This window comes from Natrix helvetica (assembly GCF_964273705.1).
Source record: "Natrix helvetica genome assembly, chromosome: 8".
Lineage (NCBI taxonomy): Eukaryota > Metazoa > Chordata > Lepidosauria > Squamata > Natricidae > Natrix > Natrix helvetica.
In genome coordinates, this window is record NC_138559.1 from 16,202,234 (window position 1) to 16,214,622 (window position 12,389).

Sequence of the window (12,389 nt, forward strand, 5' to 3'; positions counted from 1 at the left end):
CCTATCTTTCTGTATAATTGCAGATAGTCCTCAACTTACAATGGCACTGAAAAAGTGACTTAGGACCATTTTCTCACTTATTACCATTGTAGCATCTCCATGGCCACATGATCAAATTTTAGATGTTTGGCACTTCATTCATATTTATGATGGTTTCAGTGTCCCGGGGTCATGAGCCCCTTTTACGACCTTCTGTCAAGCAAAGTCAATGGGGGAGTCAGATTTGCTGAACAATCATGTTACTAATTTAAAAACTGCAGCAATTCACTTACCAGATTTCTCACTTAACAACAGAAATGTTGGGCTCAATTGTGATTGTAAGCTGAGGAATAGCGCCCGCAACTAACATATTTTTAGATTCGGCGCATAATCATTTTAAGAAGTCTTTCTCCTCAAGATGATGAAATATGCAGAGATTCCCTTGTTGAATCTAGGGCTGCATTTGGAGAAACCAAATCTGCTCCACAGAAGTATCATTGCATATAACCACCAAACTGCTGGGATAATACTAACTAGTATTTTGTTTTTAAAGAAAAAAAATCCTGGTTCAGTTTAAGAAATGAATAGGCAACTTATTGCTTACCCAATAGTTAACATGCTTGCCCTCCGTTGAAAAAGAAGCCACTTGATCTTTAGGCAGAAATGTCACTATATTGACTCTTGCCTCAATTTTCTATCACGAGTGATTGAATTGACTTTGCTAGCAAGCTAAGCATAAAAAAGCGAAAGTCAGAATATTTTGGACATGTGATGCAACACCAGGAAAAACACACCATATTTCACTTAATCCTCCAGGGAAAGATTGAAGGCAAATGAGCTCCAGGCAGAAGAACATCATGACTTCAAAATCTAAGGGACTGGTTTGGACAAAATTCTGCAGTATTTTTTCATGTGGCTGTTGATAAAAACAGGATTGCCAACATGATCACCAAAGTACCATGACAGATATGGCACAAGAAGAAGAAGAGAAGCAAGCTGAGGTGGATGAGCCAAGCCTTGTTCAAGGGTTTAGAGCAGTGTTTTTCAATCTTTGCAACTTTTAAGATGTGTGGACTTCAACTCCCCAAATTCCCTAGCCAAACATACTTTAAGATATGTGAATTTTGACTGGGAGTTGGTTGGCAAGTTTGAAAAATACTGGTTGAGAGAGTCCGAAGAGAAAAACAGATAGAAAAAAGAAAAACATGATCATTTTCATGCTAGTTTAGATACCAGGTTTGCATAGTATCTAAAACTTCTGCTCATTATTCCAAGAAATTTACTTTCACTGGGTAAACAAAGTAGTGAGTTTCTCCAAACAGACATTTTGCCATTTGGAGGCAGGGTGGAATGCAGTTATGTGAGTTTCATGGGCACCTGCTAAATTATGCTGGTGATGCCACTAAACAGGGCCACTCCCTGCCACCCCAACCTCCAGGCTCCCATTACTTGTCTAGTTGCTTTTTCTTTTTTAATTGTTTTGTTCTTTTCCAGAGGGTGACTCATAAACTTTTAAAATATCTTTCTAAATCATCATTTCCAAGACAAGACATTTAATGCAGCATGGTTGTTCCCTGTCCACTCCTAATCCAAAGAACTTTTATATAAGTACATGTAAATTGTGTGTCATTTTATGACTGCAGCTTGGAGGATTATGGGACTTGAAGCCCAGTGCAGCTGAATGGCAACTTTTTGGAGGAAGAAAGTCTACTCTCTCCTTCTATGATGCTAGGCAACATTATTGATTGAGAATATGAGTAATCCTTGACTCATGAGCCCAAAATTTCTCTTGCTAAGTGAAACAGTTGCTAAGTGAGTTTGCCCCCTTTTATGAGTCTTCTTGCCACATTTGTGAAGTGAATCCCTGCCGATGTTGTTAGTGACATGGTTGTTAAGTGAATCTGGCTTCCCCATTGACTTTTGCTTGTCAGAAGGTCTCAAAGGGGGACCCTAAGACACTGTCACCATCATAAATGAGTCAGTTGCCAACCACCTGAAGTATGGTTTTTTCAGTGCTGTTGTGTAGGAAGTTAGCACCCAGCTCTCTCCTAGAAAATGAAATATTTTAGAAAATATTAAAAGGGCAGAATATTTCCCCCTAAAGCAGTGGTTCTCAACCTGTGGGTTGGGACCCCTTTGGGGGTCGAATGACCCTTTCAAGGGGTCGCCTAAGACCATAGGAAAACACATATTTTCAATGGTCTTAGGAACCGAGACACCAATTTTATGGTTGGGGGTCACCACAATATGAGGAACTGTATTAAAGGGTCGTGGCATTAGGAAGGTTGAGAACCACTGCCCTAAAGGGAGGCAGAAACTCATTCCCCCCACCTTTGTCAATGAGGAGCCAGAGAAACACGTTTTTAGGCAGGAAAAACATGTTCCTCACTCTTAATAGCTCCCCCCACCTTTGTCAATGGGCCATTAAAAGGCCTGAGCCAGTCTATTCTACATAACGAAGATATGCCTCATTCAGGCAGATCCATCTGCAACAGAAACTCATCACGTGGCATCTGGGAATTCAACCAAGCTTGGGATTCAAAAGACACATAACCTATAAAGTTAACTAAGACCCGCACCCAGGGCCGGATTTAGATGAAAAGAGGCCCTAGGCTATTCCACTTATGGGGCCCTTTCACCTCCCATTTTTAAGTTTGTAAATTACATGAGAGATAATAAAACACATCATTACTGTGATATATATCAATATATTAAATGAAATGTGTTGTAATTGGTACTAACCTTTATAAAAAATGTGGCACGGATAATAAATAAAAATAAAAGGCCCCTCTTGATCTTGAGGCTCTAGGCTGAAGCCTAGTTAGCCTATAGGAGAATCCAGCCCTGCCCGTACCCCACCCCTGGGAGTCTGACAAGCAATCAGAGTTCATTTCTTACACAGGAACAGGAAACAGAGAGGTGGGGCCGAACAGAGTATTAAAAAACCTCAGGAATTCTCAGCAAGCCCCGTTTACCCTTCTTTTTCTTCACTCGACATCATATGATCCCCTTTTTGACTAGGACTCAAGCCACGTGGTCCTGCCCACCATTAAAACCATCTTTCCAAATAGCCTCCACGTTTCCAGTGACTTTTTCCCCCCTTCGAACTGAACCCAGACGAACATTTCTTCCACCAGTTGTAACTTTGAAAGGTCACTAAATGAACTGTTGCAACTTGAGGACTGCCTGTAACACCTCACAGTGATCAGAATAGCCCTCCATTCCTGGATATAAAATAAGTAGTGTTCCTGGAGAGGAAAGCATCAAGGAAACCTCTAAGCAGCTTCACTGTGCTACTATTTCAATTCAATAGAATTTGGCTTCTTGAGGAAGTGAGGAAATGCATATTTCAGCCTCTGTTGGAAGCTGGCTTTTGAGGACCCTTTGGCTTACTTAATACAGCAAGACACCTTCATTCCGGCTTTTTGAAAAATCACTATCATAATATGTAGGAGTTATGTCAGTCTATGGAAAGAAAGAAAAAAAAACACAAACCCAGCCCAGGGGCATTTTTGCCAATGAACACGTTTTATTAAAAGCATCAGGTTTTATGTGCTGCACCTCACTTCATCAAATTCATCCAATGAAACTTACAAAAGCTAGTGCTTTTTAATAAATTCTATTAGTCAGAAAAGGGATTTGTAACTTTTGAGCAATGGCAACAAAGTGGAAAAAAAAGGTATTCCTAATAGTATGGATCCTACTGTCTTTTGTGCACTGTCTCTTATATTCTTCCAGTTCTGGAAAGTTTTGACCCCTTAGGTTCTCACACCAACTGCATCACGGCTTATTGCAATGCGGGAAACTGGTTCTTCGCAAAACCAAATTAAAACCTGCCTTTAAAAATTAAACCACCAATACGAAGCTTCCCAGAATAAGACACTCTCCCCCCCCCCCATTCTTATCCTGATCCATTGGTAATTTCAGGACCCCTCGGTTGTTACTGAAATTTAACTTCCAATCCTGAAATGATGGGAAAAGATTTGTAGCTCTGCTGGGAGATGCTGGGGGCAGTTTGTTCTTCGGAGTTCGCTGTTTAGCTTCCAAACATTTCCTTACTAGGCTAGATAACATCTTAAGTGGTACTTTTGGACCAGTGGCTTGTCACATTTTGTCCCACATATATACTGCAATCCTTTTCTAGGCGAATCCTTTTGCAGGAATCAGTTTGTGGCTGAGAACCGTGGGCTGCCTTCATCCTCAACATCAGGGGTGTCCAGCCTTGGCAACTTTTAAGACCTGTGAAGTTCAACTCCAGAATTCTGGCTGGGGAATTTTGGGAGTTGGAACTCCACAAAGTCTTAAAAGTTGCCAAGGCTGGACACTCTTGCTCTACATTAATGGGCAGATTATGGGAGACTGGTCCCGTGGACTCCTGGCTGGAGAAGCACCGCCTGATCCGGGTCATCCCTCCCTCCTGGCGGCTCTCTCTCTCACGGTAACCCTGCAAAGTGGGCAGATCCGATCCAGTTTAACGCTCGGCAGGAGAACCTCGCGCGGGCGCAACGCCCGGTCCGGCCTTTGCCGCATCCAGGGTTGCCCCGAGTTTTGCCCCGCGAGCTTTAATAAACTCTCCGCTTCGGCCGCTTTACATTAAGCCAAGTCCCTTCTCTTCCCGGCCCAGCTGGCTGCCTGAGACGCCAGACTAACTCCCTCCCGGCCCGGCTCAGCTCCAGCCTAGCACACAACGCCCGGGGCTCGCAACGCGCTCCCGGCCAACCCCAAGCGGCCGAAGGGTGGAAGCAGCGCGGCCGGAGCTTCCACGCCCAGCCTGCCTCTTTGCGGAGCGGGGGCTGCAGAGGAAGGCAGGGCGGCAGGCGGCCCTCCTTCGCCCTTTGTCTCTCTCTCTCGTTCCCTCCGCGCGGCCCGAAGGGAGGTGAGTTCCCGCGGGGGCTCCCCCTCCCCGCCAGCATCTCACGTAGTTGCCGCCGGCGCACGCACGCACGCACGCACGTCACCTGCAATCCGATGCGCTAGGTGCAGGGCACCAAGGGAAGCGCTCTCTCTCTCCTCCCCCCTCCCTTCCGTTCCTCCTCCTCCTCCTCCTCTCGAGCCGGAGCGATAGGAGCTCCATTGCTCTAGTCTAAGCGTCGGCGGAGGGAGGGAGGGGGGGCGGGCGGGCGGGCGAGGGCGATGAATATTGATGAGGCTGCCCCGGCTCTATTGTGCAATTGGAGCGGCGAGGTGAAGGCGCAGGCAGAATGGAGGTGGGGAGCTGCGCGGCGCTCGTAGGGCTGGCGCTTCAGCCGCAGCCGCAGCAGTAGCCAGCCAGCCAGCCAGCCAGCCAGCCGCCGCCGCCTGCACGGGGGGCTTTGTTTCAATCCGCCCGGCCGTCGCCCTCCCCCTCGCCTTCCCTCTCCCGCGCCTCGCAGCCAAGGCGGGCGGCCACCATGGAACCGGGACAGAAGCAGCTGTAAGGGAGAAGCGGAGCCCCCCTCGCCAGGAAGAAGAAGACGACAGAGAGCCAGAGCGGCTCGCTCCGCCACGCACAGGGGCCCCCCGCTCCGTGAGGTAATTGCCCAGGGCCATTTTAACGTGGCTGGCTGGCTGGCCGGACGTCCCCGGGGCTCTTCCTCGCTGAGGCGCTTGGAAAACGGGGGTGGCGGTTTGTGCTCGGGGCTCAGAGGAGCCCCGAAGCGGGCGAGACTGAGCGAAGGGCCGGGTGGGTTCCCCCTCAGGGAGCGGGGGGAGGCGGTTTTTGTAGCCGCGGGGGGGGGGCGGTGCTCCGGTTGGGCAGGAGGATCTCTCCCTCATTCCCTCATGCATTTCTTCTCTCCCCCCCGCCCCCACTACCACCACCAGCCGCCTTCCTTTGGGTTTGCCCCTTCGGGGTTCCCGGGTGGGCGCATGGACCAGGAACGGAGCGCCGGGTATGGCGGCGGCGGCTGCCGCCTTGTCCCGACCCCTGGCTGAGTTGGGAGGATTGTTTTGTGCTGCTCCGGATCTTGTCGGTTGGGTTTGGGGGGCTTGGAAGCGAAGGTGTGTGCCCCGGAATAGGCGGCGGGGGGGCGTAGAGGGGCGGGAGAAAGTGAGTCTCCATGGCAACCGAAGCTGCCACCTTGGGGCTGTGTGGTCAGGAAGTCGCCCCTGCCTTTTAACGAGGGGGCCGCCCCCAGCGGGGTTGGGATGTGGGTGGGGTGGTTGCAAAAGGCACCAGCTGATGGGCCAGGGGTGTTGCCAGGGACCGACCCTTGGGTGGTTATCATTTTGATCTGGGGCAGGGGTCATTTAGGGGGAATGTGAAGAGTGGCGTGGCTTGCATCTTCTCTTTTCGTCCAGGAAAGATGCTTTGGTGTTGGCCGTCCTGCCCCTGGCATGTTGTCTTGTGTTGGGCCAATTGCAATGGTCATGGAACTGCCGAAAGCAAAGCCTAACCGAATACTCAGCACCCTCCTGGAAGGGATGAAACTCAAGTATTGCCCAGCAGCTCCATCAGGCTGCCTTAGCTTTCAAGTTGGTGAAGGATTATGGCTTGTGAAGTCTTCTGCAAGGTTTCAGTCAAACCTGGTGTCTGAAAGCTGGAGTTTCCCAAGCTGAAAAGATGTCCCTTTTCTGAGTCCTCCCCACAACCCCAAGGTTCCAGGCTAAAAGAGCATGGCAGGGCCCAAGATAAAGTCACGGGCTCCTCCTGTTCCATTATTTGCTCAATTTCATCTGTTCCGGCTAGTTGAATGCTATCTTGAGATCCTATTCAGAGGTGGGGAGGAGTTCTTGGTGTACTTTTGATTGCTTTTTATTTTTGGGGTATATATCCGTTGTGGTCTTTTGCCTTCTTAGGTCTTGTTTTTTGAACTTTTAAAATCTTTATATTGGTCAGGGTGGCTGAATGCTGCAAATGGAGAGAGCAGTTCCTTTCTGCAGCCCATTGCTAACTTGCTTTGTTACTCCTGCTGCCCCCTCAGCTTCTAGGGATGCTGCCAGCCTTTTTGTCCTGGAGCTTTCCAGAGGGTTTGTGGGATAAGCATCCAGTAAAACACACACACACACACACACACACACACACACACACACACACACACAAAGAAAAGAAACCTCCCAGGTTATATAAGATGGAGAGGGAGAGTTCCTTATTCTTTCAATTCATTTTACCAGCTTTAGTGGACCACCTTGCTGCCTGCGGTAAACATCCGAGGTGACTAACCCTCAGGAAAAAAATACTGAACTCAAATAAAATAAAAGCTGTAGTACTGGAACAGAAAAACTAAAAAGAACGTTGAAAACACAATATCCACTATTCTGTCCTGTAAACGTTTATGTTTCTCATATAAGTGGCCCTTTTTAAACTCAGTATTGACTGGATTAGCATATCAGCCAAAGCCAAATTATTTTGTTTTGCGATAACCTGCTGTGAAATTTTGTTTTATTCACCAAGTCTTACGACTGAGTGTTGTGTGTGAAGTCATGTAATTGAATCCTACCTAACAAATCATGAAGTAGAGCAGGAATAAACCTCTCATATGCCTCATATTGACTCTCTTCTCAAGTCCTTTCACAATCATATTACAGGCCTGGCCACAAATTTATTTGTTTTTAATCTTGCCTTTTTTTGTTTTGCTACTTTTCAGCAACAGAGATACAAATGGATACCTTAGGCCTCTGCTTAAAAAAAGCAATCCTTAGAAAACAAAGCAGTTGCAGGCTTCAAATTATCAGGGGTGACCATCTCTACAATCTCATCAAGTCTCTGGGCATGTCTCTTTTTGTGACCCCCCCCCCCCAAGATTTCCCATCTTTGAATTAAGGTGTGAAGCAATTGTCATTCAGATGCGTGGCCTTTTCTGTTCCTTTTGGAAACATCAGGAATTGAATCCAGAGTCTTTTGTGTACAACCCATATGCACTTCCACAGGGTAACAGCTCCTCCTATGAGCAGACTTTGAAAGCAAGGCAGAATTTTACATCTTCCCAGGTAGGGTGACCACAAAAGCTCTACATTTCTTGTGTAACTCACCAATCTTGGCTCAGATAGCAGTGGACATAGGACATGGTTTATTGCCAGGCTGATCTGACCATCTTTGTCTCTGCCTCTCTTTGTCTCTCTCTCCCCCTCCCTCCCCTTCCCCCCTCCCTCCATTAAGAAAAGTATAAAGATGAAGTTACCCCTGTCCTTTGGTGAACATTTGAATGAACAAGGACATTGCAAAGCTAAGAACACTCAGTGGGCTGGTTTGGTCGGTTGTGCAAAGCTTGCCCTGCCTTGTCTTCGACTGTTTTCCTTGGGTGTATTGCTTTCTTTTAGCATGTTGTTCATTTCCCAAGTGTAATGCAGACCTACCAGGCACTTCTGGATGAGGTGATTCAGATTTCTGCTTCCAGAGAAGTAACCCTGATGAATCCAGTGTGCTTAAAACAACAAAGAAGATGTGTCCCCACGTCATACTCAAAGTGAGGGTTTTGCTTGGTTTGGCATAACGTCTTGGGTTCCAACTCAGCCAGGGCAGCATAGCATTGGATTATACAGGAAACTCTTAATATAGTATCGGTCCATTCAATTTGGACACCCAGAGAAAGCTAGTGGAGGTTCCCTTCTTGTGGTGTGTGGAACAGGCAAGAGGCCTTCAAAAGTCCCCATAGTATAACACCCTTCCTGAAGTATGGGCAGCCCCAGTCTACCTTATGCTGAGGAAGTAAGTTTAATTTGGTATTATTATAGTAAGATTTTGGTCTTTAGGTTTGCTTGGGTCATTAAATAGAGCTGATTGTTGTTGTCCTTACTTTAATTGTTCCATGTTTAATAGTATATTGAACTAGAAGTAGTCCTTGGCTTACAACCCCAATTGAGTGCACTCAACCCCAATTGAGTGCAAAATTTCTGTTGCTAAGCAAGACAGTTGTTAAGTGAATCTGCAGGTATTAATAATATGATTGTTAAGTGAATCTGGCTTCCCCATTGCCTTTGCCTATAAGGAGGTTGCAAAAGGTGATTGCATGATCCCGGGACACTGCAACCGTCATAAATATGAGTCAGTTGCCAAGTGCCTGAATTTTGATCACATGGCCATATGGATACTGCAACAGTGTTAAGTGTGAAAAACAGTCATGAGTCAATTTTTCAGTGCTGTTCTAACTTCAGGCAATCAGCAAATGGAACTGTTGTAAGTGGAGGACTACCTGTATTTAGCCCCTGCAAATGGATAAGGTGATAGTTTTTCTTTCTATTAGTCCTTCTAATTAGTTAGCTATCCTTGATGTGGGTTGCCAAAATTTCTGAGTTTCTTTGATGAATGCCATGTAGTGAGTATTTGGTTGTTAACAGCCTAGATCTGGTGATCCTAAGTCATGCATGGACTTTGTATGGTGCTTTTAACTTTAAGAGTATTGTGACATCTCTCTTCTACAAAGTTTGTCCATCAAAACTGATCCAGTCTGTCCATTTTGATGATTGTTACTGCTACCAGTTTCATCTCAGCATAGTATGAATGACTTTTGTTGGAAAATATTGATAAGATAAATTCTTTTTGGTCGGATTTGAGCTTGGGAGTTTTCCTTACTTGCAAGTAAATCTTAGGCACTGTATGATGACCTGGTTCAGATGTTGCTCTGAATTGTGTGTTGTCTTTTTGTTTTGTATGATATGGGAGCCTAGCATAATCCCAGTTTATGGCTGACTGTCCTGTGTGAACTGAAAGCATTTGGGCCTGAGCCTCTGTAGTAGTGGTTCTCAACCTGTGGGTCGGGACCCCTTTGGGGGGTCAAACGACCCTTTCACAGGGATCGCCTAAGACCATCGGAAAACACATAGTTTTGATGGTCTTATGAACCGAGACACCAATTTTATGGTTGGGGGTCACCACAACATGAGGAACTATATTAAAGTGTCGCAGCATTGGGAAGGTTGAGAACCTCTGGTCTATAGTGTTTACAGAAGATTGCCTATTATGGCAAAGGTTTAAGCTTTAGGGTCATTTTTCCTAGATAGAAAGTCATTAATATGACTCCTTTGTTTCCTGACAATCCTCAAGCGATAACCTAAAAGTGTTTGAGATTGGAGAGAAAAGCATATCAAAATTAAAGTTACGATTTAGAAGGAATATAATGTTTTGCGAAAGCATTGATGGTGGAACTATTTCAGGATTGAAATCTGACATTTATTTGTCTTTTAATTAGAATTGTAAGCATTGGTGTCTTGGGTTCAGATGAATGAAACTTCTGTGGCAATGTCTTTCTATATCCTAACTTGACAATGTCTCCTGTTTTGGTAACTAGAGCTGTTGGGTTGAACAAACAATTGCCAGTGATGCGACAATCAAGCAAGGAGTTTCACACATGAATTCCTGATCCCTCATCCAGATTATTTTGGAAGTGTAAAGGAAGGAAAACTATGCATCACATTATCTAGTCCATTATTAACAAAGCAGTAGTGCCTAAAAATGAGATCAAGTAAAGCAGCAGAGGTAGTCCTCAACTTACAACAGTTCATTTAGTGACTGTTCAAAGTTACAATGGCACAGAAAAAAGTGACCTTTTCACAGCTACAGTTTTTGTAGCATCGCCATGATCCTGTGATGTTTGGCAAGTGATTCATTGTCATGACCATTGCCGTGTCAGGTGATCACCTTTTGACAAGCAAAGTCAATGGGGAAGCCAGCTTTACTTAACAACCGGGTTGCTAACGTATTAACTGCAGTGATACAACATTTAACCACCGTGGCAAGAAAAATTGTAAATTGGGGGAAATCTCACTTTAAAAATGTCTCACTTAAAAACAGAAATGTTGGACTCAGTTGTGGTCATATGTTGAAGACTACCTGTATTCAGAAAACAAGCAAAAAAACCTAAAACTTATGAACCATGCTAGATAAGTCAACATAACTGAGCCATGATTTGGTTAATTATATTGCTGAATAGAGCATACATTGAGACTGGGTTGTATTGTATTGATTACTGTATTTTTCGGAGTATAAGACGCTCCGAAGTATAAGCTTTTGGGGAGGAAAACAAGGGAAAAATATCTGACTGCCTCCCAGCAATTTGTCTCCTTGCAACAAACAGCATAGACAATATACACTGTTTGTAGTGTTATATTTCAGACTATACTTGTACAGATGTTGTTAAAATTGATGTGTTTTCTGGAAGTATAGTTATTCTGTGCTATTTAAAAGAATAGCACTTTTTAAAACAATAGCACTGAGCCTCTTCTTATTAAGCATTTATTTTAAAAAGATTCTTCATTTTGTTAAATTGTCTAGAATAATAAAGCAGTCTTTAAAAAAAAGTTTAATAATTTGAATATTCTATAGGCATTTATAGTTGTTGACTTATCTCCTTGCAGCAAACAGCCTGATTAGCACACACACAAAAAACCTGCTTCTGCCTCTCAGCAATTTACCTGGTGGAGCAAACAGCAAGTTTCACTTTCAATTTCTCCTGATCATCAGCTGTTTTATGTTACAGGAATTGCTATAGGCCAGCGATGGCGAACCTTTTTTGGCTCGCGTGCCATAAGTGGGGGGAGCGCAGGGGGGTCGTGTGCAGGCGTGCCGCACCCATAATGCAATGCGCGACCCCCCCCATTTTTGCATGCTTTTTTCGCCCTCCCCAGGCTCCAGAGGCTTTATAGGAGCATGAGGAGGGCGAAAACAGCCCCCCCGCTCCCCCACGGAAGCCCTCCGGAGGCTTCAGGGACCTTCAGAAGGCTTCCCTGAAGTCTTCAGAGGATTCAAAACGACCTTCCGAGCAAACCGGAAATGACTCCGGTTTGCTCGGAGGGTCGTTTTGACTGCTTCCCTGAAGCCTTCGGAGCGCTTAAAATGACCCTCCAAGCAAACCAGAAGTCACTTCAAGAGGCTTCCTTGAAGCCTCCGGGGCAGTCAAAACGACCCTCTGAGCAAACAGGAAGTCCGTTCCCAAACTTCCGGTTTGCCTGTAGGGCTGGTTTTTTGCGCTCTGGAGGCTTCAGGGAAGCTCATGAAGCCTCCGGAGGGCCTCCGGGGGGGGGGGAGGCTCTTTCCGCCCTCCCCAGGCTCCTATAAAGCCTCTGGAGCCTGGGGAGGGCGAAAAATGGCTTTAAAAAGGGTGAACTCAGCTGGCCAGCGCGCGCGTGCCCTCTGACCAGCTGACAGGGCAGCGCCTTGTGGTGCCATAGGTTCGCCATCACTGCTATAGCCTATTTAAGTCTCTGCAAGCCTCCCTTTGCTGCAAAGAGGTAAATTGCGTAAATTGCGTTTCAAGGTTTTGATAACAATCTTTAAAGCGCTCCATGGCTCAGGACCTAGTTACTTGTGGGATTGTATTCTGCCCCATACATCCCTGCGACCAATCCGCTCGCACAGTGAGGGCCTCCTCCAGGTGCCGTCCACTAGACAGTGTCGGGGGGGTGGCGCCTAGGAGTAGAGCCTTCTCTGTGGCGGGCCCAGCCCTGTGGAATGACCTCCCTCCGGATATTAGGAATACCTCTGACCTCCGCTCCTT

General features: G+C 46.0%; 1 protein-coding gene across 1 annotated transcript in view; it reads left to right on the forward strand.

Annotated features, from left to right (window-relative positions):
• The first annotated feature begins 5,039 nt into the window (after positions 1–5,039).
• The window catches only part of ZMIZ2 (zinc finger MIZ-type containing 2), a 79,486-nt gene continuing 72,136 nt past the window's right edge, over positions 5,040–12,389 (forward strand). Inside the window, exon 1 of the mRNA XM_081960852.1 lies at positions 5,040–5,490. The gene's annotated coding sequence lies outside the window, so the exon portion shown is untranslated. The remainder of the gene's footprint in view (positions 5,491–12,389) is intronic.